This window comes from Phascolarctos cinereus, unplaced genomic scaffold (genome assembly GCF_003287225.1).
Source record: "Phascolarctos cinereus isolate Bilbo 61053 unplaced genomic scaffold, phaCin_HiC Scaffold_2;HRSCAF=192, whole genome shotgun sequence".
Lineage (NCBI taxonomy): Eukaryota > Metazoa > Chordata > Mammalia > Diprotodontia > Phascolarctidae > Phascolarctos > Phascolarctos cinereus.
The window spans coordinates 88,574,832-88,595,292 of record NW_027555625.1 but is presented as its reverse complement, the minus strand read 5'-3'; the positions used below and the strand labels follow the sequence as shown (position 1 = coordinate 88,595,292).

The 20,461-nt window shown below is 42.7% G+C and overlaps 1 long non-coding RNA gene across 1 annotated transcript in view; it reads left to right on the top strand.

Annotated features, from left to right (window-relative positions):
* Positions 1–547: 547 nt before the first annotated feature.
* The window catches only part of LOC110218512 (uncharacterized), a 44,014-nt gene continuing 24,100 nt past the window's right edge, over positions 548–20,461 (top strand). The window contains exon 1 of the long non-coding RNA XR_013484557.1: positions 548–711. This is a non-coding gene — a long non-coding RNA (uncharacterized LOC110218512). The remainder of the gene's footprint in view (positions 712–20,461) is intronic.

Below are 20,461 nucleotides of genomic sequence, written 5' to 3'. Positions count from 1 at the left end.
ACTCCCTTTCTCGGTGCAGATAGACACCTGCTCATCATCTGAAAGTCTTAGAGAGTTTCCTGAAGGCACTGAGGGAATAAGTCACATAATTAGTATCATATAGGCAGTATATGTAAGAGGGAACTTGAACTGGAGTCTTTCTGCCTAGGAGGTGGGGTTCTCTATCCATAACCCAATGCTGCATCTTTAACATAGTTGATAATCATTAAAACGCATTTTAACTTAAAGGTTTTCAAAGTGATGTCTTCACAACAATCTTGTGAGATAGTGTGTTATTCCCATTTCACAGAAGAGGAGACTGAGGCTCGAGAGAGGTTTAGTGGCCGGCCCACACCCACACAGCCAGTGTCAGGGACAGTACTTGAACTCGGGTTTTCTTCTGAACTCAGGTCCAATGCTCTTTCCAGTACTCTACACTTCTTAACAATTACTCATTTAATCCACATATTTTTATTGATAGGGTGTGTGCTCATCCCTGGGTGAGCCCCAAGGGGAGCTAAAAGGAAGTCCCTGCTGTCAAGTGGCTTATTATCTACTTGGAGAAAGGGAAGTGGAGACGTCCTGGTACTGACAAGTCAAAAACAGTACAGAGATGTCTGAAGGCAACCTGTGCTAAGTTCTGAATGAGTGGGTGTGCAGAGGAAGGATGACTTGATGTCTGAGGCCCCAGGCTCAAATCCTGCCTTTGACACTCACTATCTGTGAATCTGGGTAAGTCTCTGATCCTCAGAGATCTGTGAAATGAAGGGGTGGACCAGAAGACTTCTCAGGCCCGTTCTGCCTCTGCTGGCTCTGCTCTGGATATCCTGGCCTTCAGAAGGAGAGAGCAGTGTTGGGGGTGGGTTTCTCTGCTTAATTAAGCTGGGTCCCGAGGGAGGGGTAGGATCTGGATAGACACAGGAGTCGGGGGGGTATTTCATGACAGGGAGCCATTATAAGCAGTGAAACAGAGGGGGCATTAATCAGAAGGGTCATTGAGATGCCCACCTAGGCTGGAGCTGAAGGAAGACATGAGATCCCAGAACATTAGAGCAGGAAGGCCCCTCAGGGATTGTCCGGTCCAGTCTCTTCACTTTGCAGAAGAGAAGAGGGAAGCCCATAGAGGCTGTGATTACTATAAGGTCACCCCGCTATTTAAGGGCACAGAAATCTTATATACAAGGAGTGCTCTATACCCTAAGACATTCTTCTTTCATCTGGTTTGGATAAGAGTAGAATAGTAAGTAGGGCCTTGATGCCAGGCTAGTAGCAGGAAATGGGAAGCTGCTGAAGTTGTGTCATATTCCTCCGAGTTTCCTTCATAAGCCTTGTAAACCCACAGTAAGCCTCCTCTTCCCAGGGTCCCACCTGTACTGCCAGTTTGTCTTGAGAGTGGGGAGGCAGGAGGAGGAAGGATGGGTGGTTTGAGTCTTTCTCTGTGTTGCTGACCTGGCAGAGGGCTTGACCAGGGGAGAAGGCCTGGTTTTGCTGCGATTGTCTCTGCTTGCTGGTCAATAAAAGATAGGAGTCCTTTCTGGGCTGAGTAAATATTTTAAGACAAGGCCAGTCACCAAGGAAGGTCCCCTCCCCCTCTCCCCTACTGGGGAGAACAAAGTCCCCGGGGCCAGCCCCAGGTCCCTTTTATGTGACTGTAAAGTAATCTAGGAGTTGGCAGAGATGGCCTGGGGGGGGGGGCTGGGGTGCTGACGCTCAAGGCGGCATGGTTGTGGTCAATGATTATCCTTTATGCCCAGCAATAAAGTCAACTGCCTCAGACCCCAGCCTGAGCTGGACAATGCCCCCCCACCCCACCCCAACACACACCTGCCAGAGAATAATCTTTAATGGGATTGGCAGAGCCTAGCCTTCTCCCCCCTTCCTCGTGAGTGTGTGCCCCCTCCTTAAGAGCAAGGAGGCAGAGTGGAGCGCTCCATAGACAGTCGTCAGAGAAACTGAGCAGGGGTGTGGGGTGAGGGTGGAGCACTTTTGTCCAGTGAAGTGTGAACAGACTGGCCTAAATTAGTGTGGTAGCCTTGTAATCTCCCAGCAGCCCCTTCGTGTGATGATGCCGACTCAGGGTTCTGGGGCATTATTTCCAGGGAAGGGGGGTTTGAGAGGATGCATTGGTGAGGACAGTCAAGAAAGAAAGGATGATTGGATTAAAATGGATAAAATCATGAAAAGGATGGAGCTCTTGAGAGGTGGGAGAAATACGGACATTCACCAAACTCTAGACACCACAATAAGGGGGACTCTACATAGCAAATACAATCTTCTAAAGTCTACAAAGCACTTTTCTTATAACAACCCTGAGAAAAAGCCTTTACCGTTCCCCCCATTTTACAGAGGAGGAACTGAAGTCTGGAGAATGAGTGGGTGGTACAGAGGAGAGAATGACTTTTTGTCTGAAGACTTGCCCATGGTTAAGTGACCTGCTCCTGGTCGTAGAGCTAGTGAGGGTCAGAGTCAGGATACAGCTCCACGTCTTTCTTTCCATATAAAGAGTCTCTCTGCCTTGGAAGGACACACTTCTAGGACAATCAGAAGTGGTCATTCTTAGGAACAGAAACTCAACATCTACAGGAGACCTTGGGGTCATCTAGCAATAATTTGAAATTGGAGCTGGAAGGGACCTTAGAGGTCATGTCTTCTAACCTCCTCATTTTGCAGACAAGGAAACTGAGGTCCAGAGGTAAAATGACTTGCCCAAAGTCACACAGATAGTAAGAGACAAATAGAATTTGAAGCCAGGTCCTCTGACTCCAAATTCTTTTTCAATGATGCCATGCTGAGCCCTTCCTTTGATGGATGTGGAAACTGAGGCCTAGAGAATTCAAGGTCACATAGGTTGGAGTCAGATCTCTTGATTTCTGGTTTAGACTTTCTCATGGCCCCTACCCCCCAGTGCAATGGGAGAGTATCAAATCTCAGTGGAGGTTTTTATTTGGTCACTGGATAATGGACCATACCACCTCTTTCTCTGGTTTTACTTTGTATCATTAGGTTTGTTGTTTAATGTGTAGGAAGAAACAGCCATGGGAGGCTGGAGAGAAGGGGAGGGAGGAACAATCCAGTCCGGTGATGACACAGCTTAATGTTCTACCAACAGATAAGCCTTCGGAACCTTTGTACCTGAGGATTCTGTCGAGAGAGGGAGGGAAAGAGGAGAGACAGAAAGGAGGGAGGGAAGGAGTTTGGGGCGCTTGGACTCCACCACCCAAACTCAATCCCTTCCCCAAGCTGGGTGAGGGCTATTTTCCTGAAGTTCTTCTTAGAGTGGTAGGGGGAAACTTTCCAGTCTCACCAAATGACCTCAGGAATTTTAGCCCATGGACCCTACAATTAGCAGTCAAAAGAGATCATCGTCTTTTTTTTTTTTTCTGTGTGAGAAATTAATTTCACCTCCATGGACATCAGTTTCCTTTGTTTGTCAAATGAGCGTTGGATTACATGATCTCAAAGATCGCTCCTGGTTCTAGATATATGCCTCTATGAAAATGAAACAATATGTTGGCCCTTTGAAAAAAAAGTCAAAAGCGCTGTGTATAAATTTGAAGGGCTTATTGTTGTTAATGATTTATCAATAATAAATGCTGATTGAATTGAACTGAAATCACTACGAACTTCAGCTTCAAGGCCCCAAATCAAGTTTTGGCCCTGATGATGGCAGTCCAACATAGTGTGATGTAAGAAATCATAAACTGTAAATGGAGTTCAGTCAGGGCAGGGCTAAGGGGGCATAGAAGCCTGGCTGGGCAAATCTCACGTGCTTCTCAGGCCTTACCTCTCTCCCTCCCTCAACACACACATTTATGTGTAGCTGAGGACAGCTGTGAAGAGGTGTGTGGAAAGAAAGACGGCTTGAGTCTCAGATCTCTTTAGCTGTCCTGCTCCCCTGGTTTTTTTCCCTTCACTTCTCCTTGGTGTTCATGAGGAGAGCAGAGAGAAGGTATTAGGGCTACAGCTGAGACCATTTAGAATAAGGGTTCTCAACCTCTTCATCTTACCAGTTTGGTGAGACCTCTTCTCAGAATATTGTTGTCAAAAACATAAAATGCCTAGGATTACAAAGGAAACCATTTATACTGAAATAAAGATGCAGTTTTTCCCATCCAAGCTCACAGTCCCATTGTAATCTATTTACCTACCCTTTGGGAGTCTGTGGACCCCAGGCTAAGAACTCCTGTTTAAGATAACCTCTACCCCTCCTTGTAAAAGATTAATAAACTGAGGCCAGGAGAGGGGAAATATAGATCACACACTCACTCAGCAAAGAGCCAGGATACAAAATACTTTTTCTCACGGTGGATAGAGCCCTGAATCTGGAGTCAGAAGACTTGGGTTCAAAATCCAACTCTCACTTACCGCTTGTACGACTTAACCTCTCTGGCCCACCCTCGTTCCTGTTAAATTGGAGGTCTGGTTAGATGCTTCTGAGAGGCCTTCTAGCCCTACATCTTCCAGCCTTCCCCCTAACGACCCATTCCTTACACAAATGAAGAGTGTCACCTCCTTCGGTGGGCAAGAAGAAATGGAACACCTGGTCACTGAGACCCTTCTAGCCTTTCCCTTGTAGGTGGGCTAATATCACTCTAGGGGAGGCGATGCAGAAGTGCTTGGACGTTCTGCTAAAAACCCTTTTGGGGAATAGCAATAATCACTTTCTGAGTTGTGTGTGTTTTGTAGTCTCTGCTGTCGCTTCTAAGGGTTCAACCTTGGACCTTTCATTGCTATAATAGAGATAGCTGTTGAGATAGTTCACTTTATACAAAGTCACAGCTTTGATATACCGCAGAATCATAAAGGTCGGCAATCTCTGTACATGGGCTTGATGGCCAAGAATTTCCCTCTGAACCTTAAGCCTATGGGATTATTTATATAAACAACACAATGCCAGGTCTCAGCCATTAGTGATTATTGGCCTTTCCTGATCACTCCCAGCTGCTAGTGCCTCCCCCACCCCTAATTACTTTACATTCATATGTTGTATATATTTTGTGAATGCCTATATGTGCCTATTGACTTGTTCAATGAGGGATGTGCTAGTCAATGTTTAACAACCAGCTCTTGGCAGGGGCGGGGGAAGGGGGAATGTATGCCCAATATATTTTCAAGTTTAACCAGAATTATTGGCATTCTCTCCATCACCTTCTTAAGTCTAGACTATCAACAAAACAATAATCAATCCTTGATTTGTGGTTTGCTGATTTCTGGGGTGTGAGTGCTCACATTGAAAATGTGTGGTTGTTCAGTTGTGTCTGACTCTTCATAACCCCATTTGGGGTTTTCTTGGCAAGGATACTGGAGCGGTTCACCATTTCCTTTTCCAGATCATTTTACAAATGAGGAAACTGAGACAAATAGAGTTAAGTGACTTGCCCAGGGTCACACAGCTGGTAAGTGTTTGAGGCTGGATTTGAACTCAGGGATATGAGTCTGGCACTCTATCCACTGTACCACTGAAAATGTGCCAGTTGACTTTCTGAGGCTGTTTCAAGCTGGCTCCACTCCACTACCACTGTCCCCAGTTGAATACAATCTTTTTGAGGTCAGGAATAATTTAACTTTTGTGTTTGAATTCCCAGGGTCTGGCACAAAGTACGTGCTTAATAAATCCTATTTGCTTAATTGAACCCTCTCAGGTTGGTAGTAAAAGTGTTATTATCCCAACTTTGTAGATATAGAAACTGAGGCTCAGAGAGGTTAGGCAATTTGCCAATGGTCACACATAAGGTTAGTGAGAACTGGGATATAGTATCCTAACTATTACAAATTTCTGTGACAATGAGAAAATCTCCCAAAGATAGACAAAATGTTAGATTTAGTTTGAGTAGGTCTCCTTTTAGGAAATAGTTTAGATTTTTTCTCCCGGGGAAGGAGGGAAACAGAATCTTTGGAGAGTTTGCTCCTGTGACATTCCTCTTCCTGTCCCATTCCAGAGGTCATGGAGCCTGGTCCAGCTGGGAGGGAGACTTTGCCTACCATTTGAAGTCTATTTTTAACCACTAGAGAGCTTGCTGAAGTAGGGGGAGGTGGCGGGCTGGGGCTGAGACCTGCTGGCTTATCTCCCTCCTCCTAGGGCAGTCACCTCAGAGTAGAGCTGAGCTCGTGGCTCTGGTAAGGAGGCTCAGCCTCCAGGAGACACAGGAGTGCTAAGTAAATACCACCTGCCCCCTTGAACAAATCGTTGTCACCCTCCCTATATCACCTTCCTTACGTCCATCTCTGCTCCTGTTCTGGGCAGTGTGGGCTCAAAGGCCCTGGAAGTCCATGATATATGAGAAAGAAAAGAGGGCTGGTGGGGGCAGAGGTAGGGTACTCTAGCCCTTGTACAATAATGTTTGTGCCAATTAATCTTAGAAGACAGAGATCAAGGTCTTACAGAGATTTTTATGGGGGGAGGGTGGGAGGAGGATGAAACCTGAAGAGCATAGAGGTTCCTTAGGAATGTATATGGCAATACATGTAGGGTGGGTGAGAATGGGGAGTGGAGGATGATGCTAACTTCATCACCTGGGTAACTGGGAGGGTGAAAGTGCTCTTAACTGTGAGAGGAAAGTTGGGATGAGGGGATGGTTTTTTTGTAGGAAAGACTGTTTTGGGCACGTTGAGTTTGAACTGCCCATGGGATATCCAATTGGCGTTGTCCAAAAGGCAGCTGTTAATATGGAACTGTACCAGGGGGACCAGGACAAATATATAGATCAGAACTATCTGTATAGATATGATAACTGAACCCATGGGAGCTTATGAGCTCTCCGTGTGAGATAATATAGAGGGAAAAGAGAAGAGGGACCAGGACAGAGCTTTTAGAGATACTCACAACTAGTTGTTAGATATAATGAAGTTGATGGAGAAGGAGCAGACATATAGGAGGAGAACCAGGAGAGAGAAGTTTTAGGAAAAATTAGAGAGGAGAGAATCTCTGGGAGGAGAATGAAATCAATAGTGTCAAATGCTTCAGAGGGGTGAAGAAGGATGATGACTGAGAAAAGGCCATTGGATTTGGCCATTGAGAGAGAGAGAATCATTGATCATTGGTGATTTTGGAGAGAGCAGATACAGTTGAATAATGAGGTTGGAAGCCAGATTGCAGAGCGTTGGAAGAGAGCGAGAGGAGAAGTTTAGGCACCTAGTGTCGGTCAATTTCTCAAGGAGTTTAGCCACAAAGGGGAGGAAAGGCATAGGACAGTGACCAGTGGGATGATTGGATTATTGGAGGTTTGATTTTTTTAAAGATAAGGAAGACAAGGATGTGTTTGTAGGCAGCAGGGAAAGGGCCAGTAGAGATTAAGAGACTGAAGATCAGGGAGAGAATGGGGATGATAGAGCAGGAAATCGGCTGGTGAGGATGGGAGGGGATGGGATCATTGGTACTTGTAGAGGGGTTTTCCCTTGGTTGGGAATAGGGAAAAAACTGAGTGATATGAGATGGGGAGAAGAGGAAAGTGGGAGATGTTGGCCAATGGGCTGTTTTTAAAAAACATATATTGTAGGGGGTGAGATCCTCAAGCTGAGAGGGTTGGGTTGGGATGCTGAAGGAGGGACAAAAAGCTTTGAACAGCCATTGTGGAGAGTGGGCTAGTGGCTTGTTTAAGGAGTGGTAGAAGGATTGTTTTAGTATACTTAGGGTCTAATTGGCCGTAGATAAGATAGATGTTAGTGGACTCAAGCAGCATGATTCCGTGATATATACAAGAAAGCAAAGACAAATGAAGGATGAATACAAAATCCTGAGATGGTCATGTGAGAAAATTATCAGCATTGTAACATCACAGAATGAGTTGAGGCAAATGAGAAAAAAAAATTAGAAAAGCAAAAGAATGAATTTTTTAAAAGCTACATTGAAGGAAAAGAGAAGAATCAATGAAAAGACAGCATCTACTACTGGAGGTGGAGAGATGGTGATAATTGAGAGAAGGTAGAGCTACTGCTTCTGTATATTCTCTCCCGAGGAGAACAATCTCCGATCTGGAAAGTCTAGAACAAAAATGGCTATTTGGTGGTCAATCCCTAGACTAAGTAGGGAATAGAGAATAACTAACTGCCATTGATAAGATCAAGTCACTAGACCCAGAAGAACTCTATGCCTGGATACTAAAAGAACTGTTTGATGTGATTGCTTGGCCACTATCAATGATCTTTGAGAGACTGCAGAAGATGAGAGATGTACCACAGGATTGAGGAAGAGGCAAGTTTTGTCCTTATTTTTTAAAAGGAAGCCATTGAGTTTGCAGACCCACTGTGTGAACTTGACTTTGATTCCTGGCAAAATTTGAGAGTGAATTAAAGGGATGGTTTGTGAATACTTCAGCTTCAGTCTCACATCACCAATTGCCTTCTGGACATTTCAAACTATCTGTTCTTGAGATATCTTAAACTTGTATCCCAAACTGAACTTTCCCCCTAATCTTCCCATTTCCTAAACTTACCTATTTCTGTTGAAAGTACAACCATCTTCCAGTCTCTCAGGTTTGTGAACTTGGTATTATCCTTGCCTTCTCACTTCCTCTCAACCCACAAAGTTAAGTGATAAGTACTTATTAAGCACCTACTGTGTGCCAGGCACTATGCTAAGTGCTGAGGATACAAAGAGAGGGAAAAACCCCAGACCTTTTTCTCAAGGAGCTCATAGTCTAATGGAAATAGAGGGCAAAGAGAAGAGACAGTTAGCAAACAACTATGTATAAGCAAGATATATAGAAGATACATAGATAATGTCCAAGAGAAGGCCCTAAAATAAAGGAGGACTGGGAAGGGCTTTTTGCAGAAGACTTTAGTTGAGACTTGAAGGAAGCCAGGAGGCAGAGATGAAGAGGGAGAAGGTTCCAGGTATAGGGATCCATGTTAACTTGGAAATTTGCTAGTGGACTGCCAGAGATCTCTTTATTAACCCTATGCTATTTAACATTTTTTATTGATGACTTGAATAAAGATGTAGAAGATGACATGCTATCTTAGTTTGTGGATGCTGTGTGGAATAGATAGTAAACATCTTGGATTACAGGGATCTTGACAGACTGGATCTTTGGGCCAGATCAAATGGGATGAAGAATTTCTGGAATGGAGATCTTTTTGGTCTTTGGGAGTCTTCTCCAGGGGATTTGGAAGGAAGCCCTCCTTTCTCTTTCCTTATCTAGACATTCACAACTCTCACTATAGAAACACGCTTGACCAAGAGCTTGAGTTGAATGGGGTGTAGCCTCCTGTTCCGGTCTTAGATCTAATATTATCTGTGTGACTTTGGGCAAGTCACTTAACCTCTTCTGCTTGAATTTCTTAATCTGTAAATGAAGGATTGGATTAAATGATCTCTGAGGTCCCTTTAATCTCTAAAGTCCATGATTTTATGTTTTTAATGAACCCTTGCAGACATTATAACTGAAAGCAAACTCTGGTAATTTGACCAAAAAAAAGGGGGACTCCACGTTCTAAAAGAGCCCGACAGCCTTCAGTACCTGAGGGTCCTACTCTAATTTCTAACACTAACTTGTTAGTTATCCTTGGGCAGGTGAATTCCTCTCAGGCCTCACTTTCTCCAGTTTTGTAGTGGGAATATTGCAGTGGTAGCGTAAGGATGAAATGAATTGAGAGACAGACAAGTATGTGAAAAACTAGCAAATGCCTGAGGCTGTGATAAGTGTTTCCGCACTTATGTAATATCCTGGATCTGGTGTGGCCCAGTGCCCCCTTTTCTCCTTGCTAATGGAGCAGGCAAAAGGCTATGGGTCAGGGCCAGGGAAGAGGGAGGGAGGAAGGAGGAAGGCCCATGAGCCCTGGTCATTAAGGGTAGGGTGACACCTATAGACAGTGACTAAATACCTGTGCAAAAAGGAGGTAAAAAAGCCAGGTAGTCTTTTTTGGGGGGGGTGAGGGGAAGGTGGGATAGGTAGGGAAGAGAGTTGATTTCCTCTGAAGGGTAGCTCTTGAGGAGGGCCAAGGTAAGTTATGGAATGTAAGCCTATTTGTGTGAGCATATATATGTCAGTGTTTGTGTCGGGGTCAGAATGTATGTAAAAATCTCTGAGTCTGGAAGGGTGGGTCTGTGTGGAGGTTTTAAGGGGGTGTGTGTTTGCAGAGGTGTCAAGTTATAGGTTTGTTTGTGCAAATGTATGAGTGTGTGTGTGTGTCTATGTGAGTGACAGGGTGTAGTGTATGTTTGTGTGGGTGTCAGGGCATGTGTGAGTGGGTGTGTTTAGAGGAGACCTAGAGCTGTGGAATCTAATGAGTCCTTTTGAAATTCTTGGCATAGTTCCCTAGGCAAGTAATAGCTGCTGCACTGTGGCCTCCGGCCTTTACATTTCATTTCCTGGGGCCTTGCTGAATCCTGCACCCGGTACCAGGAGGAGCTGGGCCCTGGGGGAGGTTCTGCTGGCCCTGGCCATCACTCTACTGCACATTCCCTAACCAGAATGTTTGTTCTTGAGCCAGGACATTTGGAAGTGGGGAGAGAGGGTGGTTAGAATGAGAGGATCTTAGAGATCATCCCTTTTACCCTGTTCATTTTACATTTGGGGAAACTGATCCCCAGGGAGATTAAATAAACAACTTTCCACAAATTGCATCATTCAATTCAATATTAAATTAGTAACACCTACTATGTTCTTTGCTTCTTTCTGGGAGTACAAAGACAAAAAAACATGAAATAGCCCCTGAGGATAGGGAGAAGGGGAATTACAACTTTAATTCAGACAAGGTGTTTTGAGAAGGGAAAGAGCATTTGCTTTCCCGTCTGGAGAGGGGGTGTAGACACAGAGAAAGCTTCAGGGAGATAGCACTTCAGCCGAGCCTCGAAGGAAGCTGAGGACCCTAAGAGGAGGAGGTGAGGAGGGAATGCATTCCAGACATGGGAATGGCTGGTGCAACGTACTGAGGCTGGAGATGGAATGTCCAGTTTAGGGAATGTTATGACCAACTCTTAGAGCATAGCCAGGTGTGTGGCTGGCTGGCTGCTGTGTGCAGAATAAACACACCAACCTCATACTGCTACACTCTCCTTCCTGCTCAGCTCACCCCCTGGGTTCCAACGAGCCTGAAGCAATCCTCTTCGTAGTGCATTCTTCAGCCCCCTTTCAGCCTGAGTAAAGGACAATCTCCCTTTTGGGGGCTAGCTTCCCCAATTTAAATACTGAATTCTATACTTACTAGTTTGGACTAAAATCGTTATCCTTTTTGTTTGTTTGTTTTTTCCAGACCGTTCCATTTATTGTTATTGCTTTTTAACTTTTTGTATTTTATTTCTTCCAATCACGTATGAAAACAGCTAACATTTGTTTTAAAAATTTTCGAGTTCCAAATTCTCTCCCTTCCTCCCTGCTTCTGGAGAAGGCAAGCAATTTGATGTCGATTGTACATGTGCAGTTATGCAAAACATATAAAACAGATAAAATCATCATCTGACTGACATCTACTATAAAGTCAATTTCAAATAGCATAAAAACACAAACAAGCATTAAACACACGGTGTAAGAAGTTGCAGTGAGGTGTGGGGAGAATAGGAGAGGTAAGCAGGTGGCTCTCCTGAGCAGCGTTCCCAAGAAGCAGGAGGAAGAAAAGCATTAGAAAAAGGCCTTCATTTGTTTCCCCAACCCTGATCTTACTGCTCAATTTGATCACATTTCTCCTTCCTTAAATGCATGTTCTACCATGCCATAGGTCCTTATTTCCTTTTGTTTTTAATGTTTTCTGTAGAGGTCTCTCCCATTCAGGGGTATGCTGATAAATGTTTAACAGATTGTCCTGGGGCAGCTATGTGGTACAATGGATAGAGAATGGACTCTGGAGGCTGGAGGACCCGTGTTCAAATCCAGCCTTAGACATGTATTAACTGTGTGGCCCTGGGCAAATCATTTAACTATGATTGCCTCCAAAAAAAAAAAAAAGAAGAAGAAATAAAGAAAAAAAACCAATGGGTTCCCCCACCAAATGTATGCCTGACATACTTTTAAGTTTAATCTGCGTTAACATTTCCCCCATCACATCTAGAGACAATCAACAAAGACAGTAAACCAAGGCATGATTTGTAGCATATACTGAATTCTGAGGTGTAAATGCTCACATTGAAAATTTAACAGTCAGTTCTTCTGAGACAGCTGGTAGGAGCTGGCCCCAGCACACCCATACCATTTCCCTGGGCCTCTAGTGTGGGTTATAGTCTTTGTCTTCCTCCTCTCTAGTGGTTTCTCTGTCTCCAGGATATTCCCAGGAAGGGCATGCCTTCCAAGTCCAGAAGCTCCAGAGACTAGAAGACTTCTTCTGAATACCAGAATCTAACTTGTGATCTTACAAAGTCTCTCATACGATTAAACATTTAGAGCTAAAAGGTACCTTAGTGATGGTATAGCCCAACCCCTCCATTTTCTTTTCTTTCTTTTCTTTTTAATTTATGGAATAAAACAAGCATTTTCATAGCAGAATATAATAAAAAAAAGATGACTGCACATGAAACTGCAAATCTATTATGTACAACTTGCTATTCCTTTTACATATATAATAAAGTCATGTAAATTTCTTTTTTTTCTGCCTCCCCCCAGAGATACCTACTGTTAGACAATTAGATACATAATACGTACATACATACATACATACGTACATATATATGTGTATATATATATATGTAAAATCATGCTACATTTACTTCTATTTGTCAGTTCTTTCTCTGGATGCAGATAGCATCTTCCTTCATATGACCTTTGTAGTTAATTTGGGCATTTATAATAGTCAAAATGACTTATTTGCTCAAAGTTGTTCTTAAAACAAAATTGCTCTTACTGTATACAACATATTTAAGATAACTCTAGACAGTATGAAATACCTGGGAGTATACCTGCCAAAACAAACCCAGGAATTATATATACAAAATTATAAAACAAATTTTTTTATACAAATAAATTTAGATTTAAATAATTGGAGAAATATTAATTGTTCATCAATAGGCAGAACCAATAGAATAAAAATGACAATTTTACCCCTCAGATAAGGAAACAGGTCCCTAGAAATGAACTGGTCTGTCTGCTTGGTTTGTATTTTCTTCCATTTATTTTTCTTTTTGCAGGTAGTAAGCTACAGAGCCAGGTTCAAAAGGTTGACTGTTCTCTTTCCCTTGCTTCTTATGACTAATTGGTGGCCAGGGATTAGGGATTCTCCCTCCATGATATAGCTCACATCTCTCCTCTTCTATTCGCTCATAGGGCTGTCATTCCAGATCAGCTTTCCATCATTTCTCATTGTTGTAAGAGGTTGGAGGGTTGGGGTCCTGACTGCTGATCTCTCCCCTCTCCAATTCCTCGGCCACATGGTCGATAAAATATGCTTTAGGAAGTTTGATCATGTTGATCCTCTGCTCCAGAAACATCTCAGTGGCTCCTTTTTGTCTTTAAAATAAAATAAAAACTTCTCACTTTAGGATTTGAAACCCTTCACAGTTTATCTCCGGCTTACCTTTCCAGGTTTATTTCATACCATTCCCCTTAATACACTCTGAACCGTCAGCCAAATTGGCTTACTTGCTGTTCTTTAAATTCCGTTTGCCACCTTCGTGTCTTTGCATAGTAGGCTGCTTCCCAGGCCAATCTCTCAGAATCCTAGCTTCCTTCAAGACTTAACTCATGTATCACTTCCTGTGGGAAACCTTTCCCGGTCTCTTTCATTGTAATTGTTCTCAGATTTTCTTCCATAGCCTTCTCTGTTTACATGCTGTACCCTGACCATAGAATGTAAGCTTCTGGAAGGCAGGGGCTGTTTTTGGCATTGTCTTTGCATATCCTCAACAGTACAGTACATTTACTAAATGCTTGTTGGAATGAATTGGAAGGTAGAGACGGGACTGGGTCAAAGGATGTGCATGGTTTAGTAACTTCTTTTTCCAGAATGACTGGACTAGTCCGCTGCTCCACTAACAGGGCACTAATGGATTTACTTTCTTGTGGCTTCTCCTATGTTTGTCATTTTCCTTTTTTGTCCTGTTTGTCAATCTGATGGGCATGAGGTAGAACCTCAGAGCGGCTTTAATTTTAATTTATCAAATTATTAGGGAATCAGAAGATTTTTTTTAGTAGATTTTGATAATTTGGATTTCTTCCTTTAAAATCTGCCTGTTCGTGTCCTTTGACCATTTATCAGTTCGGGAATGACTCTTAAGCCTAGTTTTCATTGACTGCTGTATGGCCAAGAACTGAGAAATAATAATAACAATGATAATAACTACCATTTCTATAGTGCTCACTATATGCCAGGCACTGTATTAAGTGCTTTACACTTATCTCATTTGACTTCCCTGGCTTCCTTTAAGTTCCAGCTAAAATCCCATCTTTTACAGGAAACCTTTCCCAACTCCTCTTAATTGTAGTGCCTCCCCTCTTTTAATTATATCCTATTTATCCTGTATATAGCTTACTTTGTATGTATTTGTTTGCTCTTTGTCTCCCCCATTAAATGGTGAGGTCTTTGAGGGCAGAGACTATTTTTTTGCCTTTTTTTTTCTTTTGTATCTCTGGTGCTTAACACAGTGCCTGGCACATAATAGCTGTTAAATAAATGTTTATTGATTGATTAATTGCTCTCTGCTAGATGGGCATCTCTTGCTGGGCAAATTGCTATGCTGCCAGATGCCATTGCTGTTGGGGAGGAGGGACAAGAGATACATTTTTCCCTTTCCCATTCTCCACCAGACTCCAGAAGAGGTTCGAGGGAAAAGACAAAGAATAATTCCCGCTCCAGAGCCGGAATTTCCTCCACTCTTGGCTCTCTTCTTCACTGCCAGAGATGAGTCTCCACTCACTAACCTCCTCTTCTCTCCAAAGACTCCTTCGAGAGAGTGTTGTGTCTGCGGGAGCTGGCTGACTTTTTAACGGTCCATTGGCCAGCTGCCCTATCATTCCAGCAAATTAGTGTGCTTTTTTTAATGGCTCCTAGAGGAACAACAAAGTGTAAACACTTATTTACACTTCCTTTGCAAGCTGTGAGTGGGTCACTCCCTATTTCTCACCCTTTATAATCTGCAGGTAGGTAACTCAGGGAGGGAACCACTCAAAGTTTTACATACTTTCCAAGCTGTGAATGCAACTACAAAAAGTCTGAAACTAACACCTTATTGTCTCTATTATCTATCCCTCTAGCCTATAATTTCATCATGTGAGTTGGGGGACTTAACGGATCAGATAGCCCTTGACCAACGCCCCCTCCAAGTTAAAAGTTTGCTATCCCTAACAAATTAGAGGCATCTAGGTGGTGCAGTGGATAGAGAGCTGGACCTGGAGTCACAAAGACCTGAGTTCAAATCCAGCTGCAGACATGTACTAGCTGTGCGACCCTGGGTAAATCACTTAACCTCTGTGTGCCTTAATCCACTGGAGGGAGCAATGGCAAACCACTCCAGAATCTTTGCCAAGAAAACCCCATGGACAAGCATTGATGTGCTATGGTCCATGAGGTCATGAAAGCCAGACACACAATGGAACAATAACAACAAAATATATTGTTATGCAATTCAATATACAAACACTATTTTACAAAATTCTTATGTTACCACCTATGATGGTATATGTAAAGATACGACCCAACACAAAGACAATGGAACATTAAAAAAGTGAAAATAGCAGAAAATAAAGAAAATATCAAGGGGGGAAGGAATAAGCATTTTTGTTGTTGAGTCCTTTCAGTTGTGTCCAACACTTCATGACCCCATTTGGGGTTTTCTTGGCAAAGATACTGAAGTGGTTTGCCATTTCCTCCTCCAGCTTGTTTTCCAGACGAGAAAAACTAAGGCAAACAGGGTTAAGTGACTTGCCCAGGGTCCCATAGCTACTAAGTGTCTGAGGCCAGATTTGAACTTAGGTCTTCTTGATTCCAGGCCCAGCACTCTACTGTACCACCTAGCTGCCCCTATAATAGGTGCTTAATAACACCTACATACAATAATAAGTCATATATCTGGGGTCATAGGATTGTAGATTCAGAGATGGAAGAGACCTTAGAGTCTATGAAATCCAACTCCTTTATTTTACAGCTGAAGAAACAGTACAGAGAAGTCTCCTGGGATCACATAGTGTCTGAGGCAGGATAGGAAATCAGGTCTTCCTGACTCCAAGCCCACACTCCATCCATTGCTCAAAAGTAGAGATAATGAAGTACGCGGATGAAGCCCCAGAGGGCTGCAACATTCATACTGCTCACATCAGCTTCCGTACTCATAATGAACACAGTAATACAACAGAAATCATTACTTAAGCAGTAAAACATGCAAAAATCATCTCAAAGAAAAACTGTTCTAACTTATAATGGAAACATACCAGAAAACTGACTGTACGATCACAATCTGAAAAATAATAAAACAACAAAGTGAGGTCCCCTGATTAGTCCAAATAATGGGTCCTATGAAGTGGTTGCATATATTCAAATTTATACCATAATTAAACATGTAAAATATACTAATTAATTCTGGACCAATGGAAATATGTTTGAATTCAAATAATGCTAACTGTTCCAATTTTTCTCCCTTGAACTTAGTCAATACTCTTGCATCCAAGAAGAAGAATCCCAGAGGACCCTCTGCAGTCTAGTTCCCCTTAACCCACATGGATTCATGGGTTGTATTTTCTAGGGTAACAACTACCACACATTCAAGATATTCCATGGGTCTGTATTCCCATGAGCCCCAATTCCTATAATAGCACTCAAGTTGCCGCAACTGAGTAATGAAGTGAAAACACCTTTTTATGCTTTCTGTGGGTCACGGGCTGTTCCATATTGTGTATCTTTGTACTAGGTCCCTCAGGGAATGAGCCTCTCAAAGTTTTATGTGATTTGCACGTTGTGAATGCCATCACTCAAAGATGAAAGGGGCAAACCCTGAACACCTCATTTTCTCTGTTACCTGTCCCTTATATAATTTATTTTATCAATTGAGTTGGGAAAGACTTAGTTGATCAGGAGTTCCCAGTCAACACCTTCCCTGCCCACCCCCCACTTTAAAAACTGTTCACATTTCTTTATATAATCAGGAGAGCCTCAGATCTATTTGATGAGTCCCACAATCACCTTGATGAAATTATAGAGTTTGAAACTTTTTGAGAAAAGGAGAACTTCCCACAGAAGAAGGCATAAACCCTAACCTGAGGCCTCAAGGCCACATATGGCCCTCTAGGTCCTGAAGTGTGGCCCTTTGACTGAATCTCTTTAAAGGGCTGCATTTGAGGGCCACGTGGGGCTGCCAAGCCCCAGGTTTCTCACCCCTGCAATCCCTTGCTAAGACAATACACAGTGGACTCGTCCCATTGGTTCCCAGTCATTGGAGCTTCCTCCAAGATGATTGGCAGCTGAAAGATAAGGGGAACAGACTCAGATCAGAAGAGCTGACCCCCCTGTCTATAGAACTGTGAAATGATTTTTACCCTTTTTCTTCTGCTGCTTTCTCTTTATTAAATTTCCAGTACTGCAAGGTGAGAGATAGGGACAGGTTAGAGGAGATTTCTCTTCCTCCCTCCAGAAGCAGAAAAGGACATCTTGGTAGGGGACAAGTGGCAGGTAGCCTATGCTTACCCAGGCCAATCTGAGATGAGTTTCTAGACCTCTAGTTTAAAGTTATTATGTGCCTTTCTATTTCCTCTTCTGAACAAAGGCCAGACACCAGTGATCTTGAGAATGGGTGTTTCCAGCCCTGGGGCTGCCACATGGGTAACCCAGAGTTTTGCAAGTTCTTAAATTTGAGAGTTCTAAAGATTGATAGGTGTTGAATTCAAGAATCAGATGGTCATTTAGAGACTTTGCTCGGCAGTATGCTTTTTGGAAGAAGAGGCTTTCCAAACAGGCTCCCTGCAGATGGAGGACAAAAGGCACTGCATGGCAAATCAGGAGATCTACCCCTTCTTGATACTACTGGAGCTGTTCAGTTGGTGCAGGTCATAGGTCAGTGGGGAGCATTTGTCCAGAAGACCCACAAAGTGCTTCTACCTTCTGGGAAAGGCTAATGAGTCTGATGAGATGTCTGAGTATTTTATTTTTCTTGCAGGTATTAACTCAGCCTGGGCGTTCTTTGGATCTTATTTAGTTTCTGTGGTAGGGGACGTCCGCTTGTCCCTTATTTGATACCCATCCTTGATGCACTGAATGCCTTTGCAGTAAGAAGGGGAGAGGAGGGAACAAGCATTTATTATGCACCCACTAAATACCAGGCACTTTGCTTTTTGTGTCCTTAGCATTTATCAAGTCCCTGGTACTCAGCAGGTGCTTAATAGATACTTATTGACTGACTTTACAGATATTACCTCATTTGATTTTACAACAACTGTGGGAGGTAAGTGCTATTGTGATCCCAATTTTATACTTGAGGAAAGGAGACAGACAGATTAAGTGACTTGCCCAGGGTCACAAAGTTAGTACAGGCATACTTTGGAGATATTGTGGGTTTGATTTCAGACCACAACAATAAAGAGTCACATAATTTTTTGGTTTCCCAGCCCACATAAAAGTTATATTTATACCATAATGTAGTAAAGACAGCTGGGTTGCACAGTGGATAGAGCACCAGGCCTGGAGTCAGGAAGATTTATCTTCCTGATACTATTGTGGTATAAGAAATGATGAACAGGCTGACTTCAGAAAAACCTGGAAAGACTTGTATGGTCTGATGCTGAGTGAAATGAGCAGAACCAAAAGAACGTTGTACACAATGACATCCACATTGTGCAATGACTAATACTGGTAAATTTAAACCTTCCCATCAATACAAGGATCTAAGAAATCTCCAGAGGCCTTGTGATGGAAAATGCTATCCACATCCAAAGAAAGAACTATGGAATTTGAATGCAGATCGAAGCATACTATTTGCTTTTTTTTTTTCTCTTCTGTTGGGTTTTGTTTCCTCTTTCTGGTGGTTTCTCCTATTGGTTCCAATTTTTACTTACCACATCACTAATCTGAAAATATGTTTAATAAGAATGTGTGTATGTATATATATACATACCATCTTAGGGAGGGTGGTGGGGAGGAAGGGGGAGAAAAATTTTAAACTCAAAAGCATGTGGAAGTGATTGTTGATAAATCAAAATAAATTAATAAAAAATAAATTTTAAAAAAAGATTTGTCTTCCTGAGTTCAAATCTGGCCTCAGACACTTAACAAATGTGTGACTCTGGGCAAGTCACTTAACCTCTGTCTGCTTCAGTGCTTGGCACATAGTAAATACCATATAAATGTTAGTTGTTATTGTTATTATTTACACCTAAGCTTTATTCAGCATAGTCTAAGAAACAAACTAACTACTCTGTAGTCAGGTTGCCAGGACCAAACCTGGTTTGTGTGAGCCCAGAGTGTTTGGGGTCGAGGAGGGGCTCTTGGGCAATGGGGTGACACTAGAAACGAGAGCAATTCGAATTAGTTCTGAGACACCACAGTATATCAATTAAATAATAAGTCAATTAAATAAATAAATAAGCAGAGACAGTACAAAAGGGAAAGGATGAGTAAACAAAATGCTGGCAGAGCTGTCTACCTTGACTGGAAGACAGAGGGAAGAAATTTAAAATGACTTTAGAAAGGTAATTAAGGAGTAGATGCGGGACCTAGGACTCCAAATTTCAGGCTCTTTTTACAGTTCCATTCCAACCAAAATCTAGATCTGGATGGGAGTCTACAGGTGGGCACAATTACAGAATCTATAGAATTGGTCTTCCTCCTTTACTGTAGGCATTAGCCTGATTGGACAAGTGAGTAGGAGGAGGGATGAGAGAACTGGAAAAGTTTTTTTGGGGGAACTGGTGGTGATCCACGCTTTCTCCAGCAAAGAGAACCTGACATGGGGGAGCTGGGGTGTCAGCCAGAAAACCTTTTCCTCTTACTGCTTCCTGATATAGTCTCGTGATTCACCCTGCCCCCAAGGCAAGGTTTGGGGTAGTGAGTGGTGGGCATACAAAGAGATCAGAGTCGGCAAAGCTGGGGTTGGTAGTTGGAACTGATTGGATGAGAAAGGGAAATCGATTGATTAGACATAAATGGGTTATAGATATTTGTCTAGTAATTAGGGGCTGGGGGGTGGGGTAATGTATGTGATGAAATAGACACAGAGCAAGTCTTACCCTTTGAGAAATATAAATAATATCCATTTTGGGGGATTTACCTGGGAGAACTTCCCTTATTCTCTCTCTCTCTCCCTTTTGCTGCCTTCTCAGAAGCAGCAATAACAAAAAAATTCTGTTTCCTTGGTTCTGCCTTACCTTGGGATGGGGTGGACTGAGTACATTTACTTCTCTTATCTGACACTCTCGGAGAGCTGGTTGATCTCCTAACACAATGTCTCAACAAAGTGTTTGTTGAATGGTTTTGATAGAATTAATGATAATAATTGACATTCACAACCTTGCGGTGATCCCTTACCCTCCCTTATCCTTCCTATCTGATCAGTGCCCAAGTTTCTTGGGTTCTCTCTGACCAGCATTTCCCCCCTTGTCTCCACACACAGGGCTACCTTTAGTTCAAACCCTCATTA